A 12,526-nucleotide genomic window follows, 5' to 3' on the forward strand; every position below is an offset into this window, starting at 1 on the left:
TTTCTTGGCCATAGATAATGTTGTAAAGAATGAATCACCGGGCTTCCCTGGTGACTCAGTGGTTAAGAATCCGCCTGCCAATGCAGGAGACACGGGTTCCAGCCCTGATCCGGGAAGATCCCACATGCTGCGGAGCAACTAAGCCCGTGTGCCACAACTACTGAGCTCACGTGCCACAACTACTGAAACCTGCGTGCCTATAGCCCACGCTCCGCAACAAGAGAAGCCACTGCAATGAGAAACCTGCACACCCACCACAACAAAGAGTAGCCCCCGCTCACCGCAACTAGAGAAAAGCCTGTGAGCAGCAACAAAGACCCAACGCAGCCAAAAAAAAAAAAAAGAATGACTCACCACTCATGATTAGGAGGACACTATTTTTAACTTACACACATTATATCTCTTCAGGGTCACATAAGTGATTTATGAAGAAAATGAATTTTATCATGGAAGACATTAGAACAGAATAAACAAAGACATTGGAGGTAAATGATGACTTAAGGTCTTAAAATTCATAAACCATTTAGATAGTAAGTCCACAAACTCTCGAAAGGTGTACTGGAAATAGTAGACCAAACTCATGATTAATGAAGACTGTTCAACATGATCATATGTTCTATTTCAAAGTTTTATATTAAAATCAATTTAGTTCCTCCTTTATTTTGACTAGGTAAGATGAGAACACCATAAAAAGAGTATCTCCACAGGAAGGCATTTTCTCACCAGCATAATAACACATTTTACAGATTCTTAGATTATGGTAGTAGTAAAAAATCCAGACGATTGCTTATTAGTTCAAGGTTTCTGTCTACTGAAATCAGTAGTTACCATATTTTCTAGATTCTAAGATGCCATTGACTGTCACATGCACCATTAATTTAATAACAACTGTGGGCACAAAAATAAACAAACTTACTAAATGTTCACACTAAGTATGAGATGCATTCCAACCATGGAAAAAGTAAATTATGGGCAAGCGCATTTTATCATTGAGAAAATACTATACTTTGAAAATAGATGATGTGAATTCAGCAAGTTCATTGTTTACTGGTTTTGAGACCTGTATCAAAACACTGGATCCTTTTGGTTCTCAGTCATCTGACACTACAAGGAGACCATTCTCTTCCTCCCTGTAAGGTGGAGGAAGAGAAGGACTGAGGAAGGGAAAAGCAGGTCAGATGATCTTTGAGGAATCATTCTAGCTCTAAGGCTCTAAGGCTGTGGTTCCATGTTTTTTGATAATACAATTATTGAAAGGGAGGAGATCCTGATTTAGTTAATTCATGCAAACACTTGTGTTGATTTTCATTCTCATCTAAATCTTTATCTAAGTGCTTAGAGAATATCTACCTTTGTAACCTCTGATTTTGAGAAGGCCCTTGAAGTTGACGATTTAAGGAGTCGGTGAGTCATTCTTTCTTCATAAAATCTTCGACGACAAGCTCCAATAGCTAAAGTAGACATGGCTTCCAATGAGCAGGACGGCAGCTCCACTTCTAATAAGTTAATCCAATGGGTTTTGTCATGAGCAAAACAAGAAATCATGTTTTTAATCATACTAAAAGGTCTCTGCATCTTGTTAACATCTGGAGTTCAATCACTTCTGTGCTAAAAACCGGGGAATGCTTCAGCAGGGCATAAATCTTGCCCCTCATAGTACATGCGATCCAGATGCTGGAGGAGAATTAACGTTCGTTTGTAACACATCTGGTGTCGGCAGCTTTGAGTAAACTCTAATAGAAAGAGTGCAGAACTAACATGGCATTACACCTTTCCTCGGGCCAGGGGTTCTAGACTGAAGGTAAAAGCCTGCAGGTGTCCCTTGGGGCTTAGCAATAAACTGCACTAATCAGCTCTGGCATTGTGTTAAGTGCAGGGTGTTTTGAATTTTCCACAGAAATTTCACAGCCAAGTAATTTTACATTCTAACTGTCTGCTTTCGACAACTCTTTAGATTTGCCACCATCTTGAAACTCCAAATAAAGTAAAAGTCCAGAGTCATTGTCAGGGTTGGGCTACCCCAAAAGATGGAAAGGGCAGATCATGACCAGATTGGTAGTGAGGGAAAAACAAGACTGAACTAACTGTAGGTATGAGAAGTAGCTTGGAATCTGCAGTGAAAGGCAGTCTGGTGGAGTTGAGAGAGCAATGAATTTGAATTGTGACATCTGAGCTTACGTCCCACCTCTAGTGTGTGTGCAGAAGTCCAGAATTACCTGGGTCACAGTTTTCTCACAAGGATATTTAAGAACCAAATAAAAATTTGATGATGGTTTTTTGTAACAAAAGAATTAAATCCAAATTTCTTAGAAGAGCATCTTAATTCACTTAATCATATAGCTTTCCTTTCCAAATGCCTTTGTCTTCAACATATATCTGGGTTTTAAACTACCACAAATATCTTGCTTTTTAAAGACCCGTTGTGTATGGCTTCCGTGGTGGTGCAGTGGTTAAGAATCTGCCTGCCAATGCAGGGGACACGAGTTTGAGCCCTGGCCTGGGAAGATCCCACATGCCGCAGAGCAACTAACCCCATGTGCCACAACTACTGAGCCTGCGCTCTAGAGCCCGCGAGCCACAACCACTGAAGCCTGCGCACCTAGAGCTGGTACGCTGCAACAAGAAAAGTCACGGTAATGAGAAGCCCGCGCAGCGCAATAATAGTCCCTGCTCGCCGCAACTAGAGAAAATTTGCGCGCAGCAACAATGACCCAACGCAGCCAAAAATAAATAAATTTATTTAAAAAATAAATAAATAAAATAAATACAGTTACATCAATTAACATTCAAAAAAAAAAAAACTGTTGCGTACTTTTGCGCTTTGGAGTCTTTTTCGGTGCTATTCTTACTGGTTTTAATGCTTTGCTTTGGTTCATTTGCTGACCTGTTATTTCCCACTTAGCTCTAAGTCTCCATAATGCACTTGTACAAGTCTCTATTCGTGAAGCACTTCTCATGAAGCATTATATATTTCCCATTGTTTTTTGTGCCTATCTTCTTGGCTAGACTTTGATCCTATTTCATGAGAATCTATGAGAGAAGAGGTGGTATCTATTGGAAGCATTTAATAAAGTCTGAGGGATACATTTCATGTTGTTGCAGATGGCCTCCAAGTAAATCATACTTCTAGGAGAAAACTATTTGTTATAGTCAAGTGATAGAACATGCAAATGCTGCTGGGTAATTGGAGGGTTTATATTAGGGTTTTAAAGAACATCTAGTTAACTATGTGTTTTTATGATGGCATTGTGTTCTGTTGAGGGTCGGGCTTTGAGGTCAGGGGAGTAAGACGTTCACACCACAAGATCATCTAAAGAAAGATCAGATTCACATCTTCCCATTCACGCTCTGCTGGGCTCTTGTGCTCATTGAGGGAAATTGTGGGTGAAATCGTCCACCCTATTCAAAGTGTTCTTCTTTATTTTAATTTTGTGCAGCATGTATGGTTGAATTATATGAGTTAAATGTGCATATGACGTGACTCCATTAATCTCTTATGTTTTGAATTTGGTATTTGTAACTATAACTAGAATGCCAGAAGAAGTTACTTTCCAATTTAGACTTGAAAACCGCCACACCACAAAATGAATCATATAGAATAAAAGAGATAAGACATGAACACTGATAAATGTTTATCATCTCATTAGAAGAAAAAATGTGAACTAAAAAAGTAAGATTGACAATGGTATTGATGTCTTAAAGCGACAGATCTCTAGCAGTGATAAGATCGTAACTTGAATTTGCTTGGATAGCACTTATGTTTTCCCCAGTACTTGTTTCATTCATTTCATGTATTTGCCATCTCTGTCCATCTGTGAAGTAAAGCACTAGGGAAGCAGGAAAACTAAAGAATGGCTATAACAATCTAAAAGTAGCCAGGCAGGATTCATCAGTTGTTCAGTAGAAAAGTTTTGTAAGTTAACTTATAAAGGTTTATTGAGGAAAGCAACTTTGATTGAATAAGACATATTCAATTCAGGTTTGATGGATAAATAACTAATAGAAGATAAGGTCATTGATGTGCTGAAAGAAAACATGCACATACACACACACAAATGCTGAGAGAATTCACAACCAAGAGACATTTACTATAAGAAATACTAAAGAATGTATTTTAAGCTACAAGAAAATAATAGCAGGTAGAAGTACAAGAAGCAATGGACAGTTCTGAAAAGGGTAAATATGTTGATAAATATAAAAGAATATTGACTGTTTAAAATAACAATAGTGTAATGTCTGTGGGGTTTACAACATGTAGAAGCATATGACAAAAGCAAAAATGGCAAGAGTGAGGTAGAGAATAACGGAGTTATATTGTTCTAAACTTCATGAATTGTTGAAAAAGCAGTAAATGTATTAATTTAAGATAGACTATAAGTTAGGATGTGTCTTGTAACTTTCAGGGTAACCACTGAAACAAGGACATTGAAAAGTATAACAAAAGACTAACAGAGGAGATAAAGTAGTATATTTAAAAAATTTGACTATTACAAAGAAAGGCAGGAAAGGAATTTTAAAAAACAGAAAGAGAACGGAAAAATAGAAAACAAATAGCAAGTATGGTAGACTTAAACCCAGCTATATCAGTAATTGCATTATATATAAATGAATGAAAGACTTCGGTTAACAAGATTTTTAGACTGGAGTTTTAAAAGAATACAATTATGACTGCTTATAAGAAATACACAAGAAATATAAAAATACACAATGTTTAAAAGTAAAAGAAGAAAAAAGATATACCAAGCAAGCATTAATCAAAAGAGAGTTGGTATGACTATATTGATATCAAAGTAGATTTTAAGGTGAGAAGAATTAAGAGAGATAAAGAGGGATATTTCAAAATATTAAATGGGTCAATTCATCTTGAGAACACAGAACCCTGAATAATCCCTAGCAAGTTTAATTTAAAAAACAAAACGGGAGAGAGAGGAGGAGCAGAGCGAGAAGGTTGGACGGGGAGGGAAAAGGGTAGGAGGAGAGGGGAGGGGGACAAGAGAGAGAACAAGTGACCAATATCAAGATAAAATGGGAGAAATCATTACAAGCATTAAAAGGATGAGAAATATTAGAAACAACTTTACACCAATAATTTAACAACTTAGGTTAAATGGGCAAGTGCCTTTAATACCACTGCTTAGTAACGCTTATGATAAGGTGGAAGAGTACCTTCCTGGTCATGCTCGGCTCAGTCCATCACAACAGAGCTGCAAGAGCTGAATGCCCACGGGGACCACAGGATCTGCTGCAGACCCTCCAGCGCGCACAGACTGCTCCGAGGTAGGGTGACTACCTCTTTGCCTGAGACTGAGGAATTTCCCAAGATACAAGGCGTTCAGTGCTAAAACAAGGAAAGTCCCAAACAAACCAAGAGGATTTCATTATCCAGTGCCCTCCAAAAATCTTCCACGGTGGAGGGGACCAGTACCGAGCAGTCCATGTCTCTCCTGGCATCCTCAAGGGCTGAGGGGATCAGTATCTCAGTATCTCAGAACACACCCATATCTTGAGGCGCAGCTTTTGGGGAAGCTCAGATGTGATGACATCTTTAAAAGATGTCTCACCCAACTCACCTAGTAAAATGGCTTAATTTTTGTTCCTTATTGGTCAGTAATAATGATATCCTCAGTAGTTATTCAAAATATCATCAACATCTTATCCTTCATCCATGCATAAATGTATTTTCTAAATGGAATTTTGTGTTCATATTTGGTTACCTAAAGCTACCCTGGCTTACACCCTCTACCTTTCCTAAGTCCTCCTCCAGCCTAGACACTATCTTCCTTAAATGTAAGCACAAACAGCCGTAATCCTATGTAGCATCTGACCTTTCCTTCATTTAATCAGCTAAGATAAGACAATGTGAAAGCCCCATATTCCCACTTTGCTGCAGGTTTTTTAAATGAAGGAAAAAAGCAACAACCCCACAACTGACTATTTGCATTTCAGTTTCCCCTATTTTTTTTTAAATTGAAGTACAGTTGATTTACAATGTTGTGTTAGTTTCGGGTGTATAGCAAAATGATTCAGTTATACATATGTATATTTTCTCAGATTCTTTTCCCTTATAGGTTATTACAAAATGTTGAACATAGTTCCCTGTGCTGTACAGTAGGTCCTTGTTGTTTATCTATTTTATATATATAGTAGTGTGTATCGGTTAATCCCAAACTCCTAATTTATCGCTCCTCCCATTTCCCCTTTGGTAACCATACATTGGTTTTCTATGTCTGTTAGTCTTTTTCTGTTTTGTATATAATTTCATTTGTATCTCTTTTTTTGTTTAGATTCCACATATAAGCGTTATCATATGATATTTGTCTTTCTCTGTCTGGCTTACTTCCCTTAGTAAGTGAATCTCTAGGTCCATCCATGTTGCTGCAAATGCCTAATTCTATACAGTATAAGCACTCAAAATTAGAATTGACTTGAAGTTATCTAAATAAGTCAGGACTTCCTAACTGCTTGGGGTTCCAGAGATTTAAGTTGTCATCAGCCAGAGGAAGAAGCTAGGTGTCACTGAAAACTATTTCCTTAAACTATAGGGCAATTTAATTCTGGAAATTACCAAAAAAAAAAACTCATAAATTAAGCAGAAAACACTGTCTTAACCTTGAAAGGAAAAACCTCCATCCCATTGCACCTCTTATTGTGGGTGAACATTTTCCAGTAAAAACAAAGCAGTAAGAGGCACCAGGAAAGAGGAGTGGCTGCCTGGGAAAGGTGCAGGAGGGGAGGCTTGCATATGAACAGGGGCTCTTAAAACATAACAAGTATTCTCTTTATTCCAAAAAAGGGAAGAAAACTGGTAAGTGGCTTAAGTTTACAAAAAATAAAGAAATAAATGTATATAGGATGCCCTACTAACTTGAGAAAATTGGCTTGTATATCAATATTTTGAAGGTTTTTTTTAATAAAAGATCAAAAAGACATAAAATTCTTCTCCAAGTATACATTTCTGGTTAAAAAGTAAAAAGGTATTTAAGGAGCCTTTGGATAAACTTGGAGATAATAGATTGAATGATTTATTAAAAGAAGTCTGGAGGGCTTCCCTGGTGGCGCAGTGGTTAAGAATCCATCTGCCAATGCAGGAGACACAGGTTTGAGCCCTGGTCCGGGAAGATCCCACATGCCACGGAGCAACAAAGCCCGTGTGTCACAACTACTGAGCCTGCACTCCAGAGCCTGTGCTCCGCAACAAAGAGTAGCCCCTGCTCACCGCAACTAGAGAAAGCCGGCATGCAGCAACAAAGACCCAATGCAGCCAGAATACATAAAAATAAAATAAATAAATTTATTAAAAAAAGAAAAAAAGAAGTCTGGAAAATATGGAATAGGTGCCACCTTAAGTTTTCTTTGGTCTGAGACAAGTACAGTTAAAGTTGTGTTCTCTGTTAATCAGTTAATTTTTTCCTGGTGTACCTTTATCACTTTTATTTTCAGATTTTTTATTTTCAGATTTTATTTTTTATTGTCAGATGAACTCATTTTTTGTAGTTATATATTATAGCTATGGTGAACTTTTTACGCCATTGTTTTATCTATTTATCATGAGTTTTTTTTCTCCTCTCCTAACTTCCATGAGCTACATCATATTTGTTTCCTTTACTTTTACTATATATTTTATTATTTTAGCCATTACCCTTTAAATTTTATCCAAAATACTTATATTTTGCTTTTAAAAGAGGGATGAAGAATTAGTATTTGTATTTGTTCCCCTGAAGACAATGAGATTAGTATTCTTTAATTTCTTCCAAAATCCTCTTACCAGAGTAAGAAGTTAGGGACTTCCCTGGTGGTCCAGTGGTTAAGACTCTGCGCTTCCAATGCAGGGGGCGCAGGTTTGATCCCTGGTTGGGGAACTAAGATGCTACATGCCATGCAGTGCAGCCAAAAAACAAAAACAAAACAAAACAAAACAAACCAGAATAAGAAGTTAGTGTTATCTACATTTAGATCTACTTTAAAAAGCCAATAATTATTATAACAGAAAATGTTCATTTAGAATGATCAATACGTTTTACTGATTTATATGCTTACAGTTGCTCCTTGCATTCCATTCTACTTCTGCTTCTCTACCCAGACATCCAGTTCTCCTCCACAAAAGCAATCACTCTGAACAGTTCTTCTTTGTCCTTATAGAAATAATCTATGTATCTACAAACAGATATATATATAGATAGATAGATAGATATAGATATATGTACATGTGCGAGTCTCTGTGTGTGTATGTGTATGTGCAGACATACATAATATTTTCATATATTTTTAACACTAAATTATTGGGTTGGCCAAATTGTTCCTTCAGTTTTTAAATAAAAATAAAAGACACATTTTTCATTTTCACCAAGAACTTTATTGAACAACCGTTTTGTTCCACTACCTTCTGCCATTTTCCAGGCAACTTCATAATTCAGTCTTCCCAAAACTCTTTATCTTTTTGAGCAAAGAACTGTTCCAGGTGCCTTTTACAGTCTTCCAGGGAATTTAAATTTTTTTCATTAAGAGAATTTTGTAAGGACCTAAATAAATGGAAATCCGAAGGTGCAATGTGTGGTGATTACAGCAGATGAATCAGAACTTCCCAGACAAGCTGTAACAGTTTTTGCCTGGTCATCAAAGAAACACGTAGTCTTGTGTTATCCTGATGGAAAATTATGCGTTTTCTGTTGACTAATTCTGGACACTTTTTGTCAAGTGCTGCTTTCAGTTGGTCTAATTGGGAGCAGTACTTGTTGGAATTAATCATTTGTTTTCCAGAAGGAGCTCATAATAGAGGACTCCCTTCCAATCCCACCATATACACAACGTCACTTTCTTTGGATGAAGACCGGCCTTTGGTGTGGTTGGTGGTGGTTCATTTCACTTACCCTACGATCTCTTCCTTTCCACATTATTGTGCAGTATCCACTTTTCATCCCCCGTCACAATTTGTTTTAAAAACGGAACATTTTCACTACGTTTAAATAGAGAATCTCCTGCAGAAATATGGTCAAGAAGGGTTTTTTCGCTTAACTTATGTGAAACCCAAACATCAAAGCAATTCACATAACCAAGCTGGTGCAAATGATTTTCAACACTTGATTTGGATATTTTGAGTATGTCGGCCATCTCCCGCGTGGTATAACGTTGATTGTTCTCAAGTGAAGTCTCAGTTTGATCGCCATCAACTTCAACTGGTCTACCCAACCATGGAGCATTGCCCAGTGAGAAATTTCCAGCATGAAACTTCACAAACCATTTTTGACACATTCCATCAGTCACAGCACCTTCTCCATACAATGCACTATCCTTTTTTTGCATTTCAGTTGCATTTTTACCTTTCTTGAAATAATAAAGCATAGTATGCTGAAAATTTTGTGCTTTTTCTTCCATCTTCAATATTAAAAATGGCTACACAAAAATTCACCAATTTTGATAAGTTTTTTTAAAAATGCATGCTGATATGACAGCTGTTGCAATACAATCTAACAAAATTGTTTCGAATGAAGTTAAAGACAACTAAGTGCTACTAGAGACATCTTACAGAAAAAACTGAACAAACCTTTTGGCCAACCCAATATAATGTGCTGTCCTTGCTTTTTAAACTTAAAAACATATTTCAGAGATAATGCTTTACCTATACCTTATTCTTTTTAAGGAATTCATATTATTCCATAATGTAATCATGCATAACTTATTTAATCAAACCCATATCATTAAACATTCAGGCTGTTTCAAAACTCTTGCTATTATAAAAAATACTGAAACAAAAATCCTTATAAAGACACACATTTCAGTGTGCTCATAGGGTAAATTTCTACAAGTTAACATGTGAAAACAAAGGCTATATGAATTTATAATTTTGATACCTATCACCGTGTTGGCCTCCAGAGAGGTTTAACAATGTACACACTTACTAATTACGTATAAGAGTGCCTGTTTCACTCATCCTCGCCAACACACTATGACGTTAAACTTTATGATTTTTGCCAATCTGGTAGGTGAAAAAGTGTAGCTTAATATAGTGATTTGTAGGTTTCTCTTGTGTGGGTCAGGTTAAGCATTTTTTTAACAGTTTAAAAGAGATCTGAGGGTTTTCTTCATTTCAACTCTTCCAAGGCATCTATTTTAGGCATAATTTTTATATAAAACATAGAGCTGAGTTTTTTACTATGATCAAAAATGATTTTTTTTAATAGGTGAGTTACCCACTTACATTTATGGAGGTCAGTCTTGTCGGGTCTTAATTCTGTCATTTTTGTCATGCTTTCTGTTTTTACTGCCTCTATTAAAAAACTTTACACTACATGATCTATTTTCTTCCCTTTGTTCTCTATTTACATGTTCTTGATTTTTAAAACTCTTAATAAGGGAATGATAATCATACTTTATAATGCAAAGAAGTGTACATCTCAATCATCATCTGACTTAATGGGCTACTTCTGCCAAATCTTCAAAAAATTGATCATTCCAATGATATTAAAATTGTTCCAGAGAAAAAATTTCTACTAAAGTCAAGGATAAAACATAAATGTTTATTACCATTACCCTCATTTAACATTATCCCGGAGGTATTAGCCAACACAATTCAAAAAGAAAAATAAACTAGGGTCTAAAAAAAAGGAGGCAAAATTACCATCATGCAGATGATATGATTGTATACCTGGAGAAAACAAAGAAATCAATTTTAAGAAGTATTACATCAATAAGAGAACTTTATAAGGTGGTTTGGTAAAAGATTAATGAATAATCACAGTCCTTATACTATAAACAATACCCAGTTGGATGATCTACAGAAGAAAAAGATTTACAAAAGCAATAACAACAACAAAATCTAGGAATTAACTTAATGAGAAATCAGATCAATATGAAGAAAAATTTAAACTTCTCTTGAGAATCACAAAATATACATACACATACATAGAGATATACACACCTGCACACATACACACTTGAACATAAGGAAAAGTATAGAATGTGCTTGGAAAGGAATATCAAAAAATACTTTAAAAGTCAATGTCACCTAAATTAATTTATAAATTTGATGTATTTGTTTTAAAGGGTAGGTGTGGGACACCTCATTGACTCTAAAATTCATCCAGAAAAATAAGCAAGTAAAAATAGTCATACATTTTCTGAAAAACTAAAGCAAGAAGCCATTTTTACTAGGTTTTGATACATATTATAAAACTAATATAAATTTAAAATTTGCTACTTGCACATAAATAGACAGAAAAGCCTATGAAACATACAATAAAATCTAGAAATCGATCCAAATGCATATAGTTACATAGTAAAAAAACAGGAAACATTTCAAAATGGCATTGAAAATATGGATTATATAGTAGTCTGTGATGGGAAAGCTGGGTAGCCACCTTAAAAAAATAAACTTGGATTCATATCTCTCCCCACAGTAAATTTGAAATTGATCAAAGATTTGAGTGTAGGAAATGAAACAATAAAATAGATGAAACCATGAAAAAAAAAAATTCTCTCAAGTGAGAAAAGTTTTTCTAAGTATAAACAAAATCCAAAAGCCATAAAAAACTGATAAACTTCACTATATAAAAAAATTTTTAAACAGTTTGTGTGGTAAGAATCACAATAATCAAAATCAAACAAAAAATTGAGAGGAAATGTCTGCATAAGAAACAAGAAGCTAATTTCTCTAATATATAAAGAATTTCTACTAATCAATAAGGAAAATCCCAATAATCCAGCAGCCTAATGATTAGAGACTATGAACAGATAGATCACAGAAAGGAGATACAGACAAATCTTAAATACATAAAAAGACGTTTAAGAAATGCCTCTTCAAAGTACATTAAAATAGCATTTTCTTTAATCTAGAAGATTTTGGCCAAATTCAGAAACTATGATTAACTCTGTATCGACTAGAGTTCAGGGAAACAGTCTCACACATAGACTATGTACATTGAAATCAATAAAACATGTTTGCAGGGCATTTGACCAGACTTATCAAAATTACAAATACAGCAGATCCACATTTAGGACTCTATCCTACAGATTTACTTACACATGTGGTAAAGTGATGTGTATACAAGATTATTCACCGCAACCTTGTTTATAAAAGCAAAATATGGTAACCACCTAAATATGCACCACTAGAGTACTGTTTATATAAATTGTAGTATATACACATAATGGTATATTATAAATAGTAAATAAAGAAAAAGAAGGAGCTTTATGTACAGATAGGATGATCTCCAAAGTATGTTTTTAAAAGAAAAAAACAGAGAATATTGTGTGCAATATACAAACAATTGAGTAAAAATTAATTTATAGGTCAAGAGATAGAAACATAAAATATATATCTTAACCCTGGCCAATAGAGTCTACATTTCAATAGCATCAGGAGACTTATTCTCCACATACACCTTTTAATTAAAGCCATCATACATTTGATTACATTCTTCCCTGGGTAGCATGTCCTACATCCTTATTTTGCTTGACAAAATTCAATCCATCTTTAGATCCTCCTGTAAATTAGTCTTTATCTTCTTTTCTTTCAACATTACCATCTGAA

The sequence above is a fragment of the Grampus griseus genome (genome assembly GCF_964374135.1).
Source record: "Grampus griseus genome assembly, chromosome: 1".
Classification (NCBI taxonomy): domain Eukaryota; kingdom Metazoa; phylum Chordata; class Mammalia; order Artiodactyla; family Delphinidae; genus Grampus; species Grampus griseus.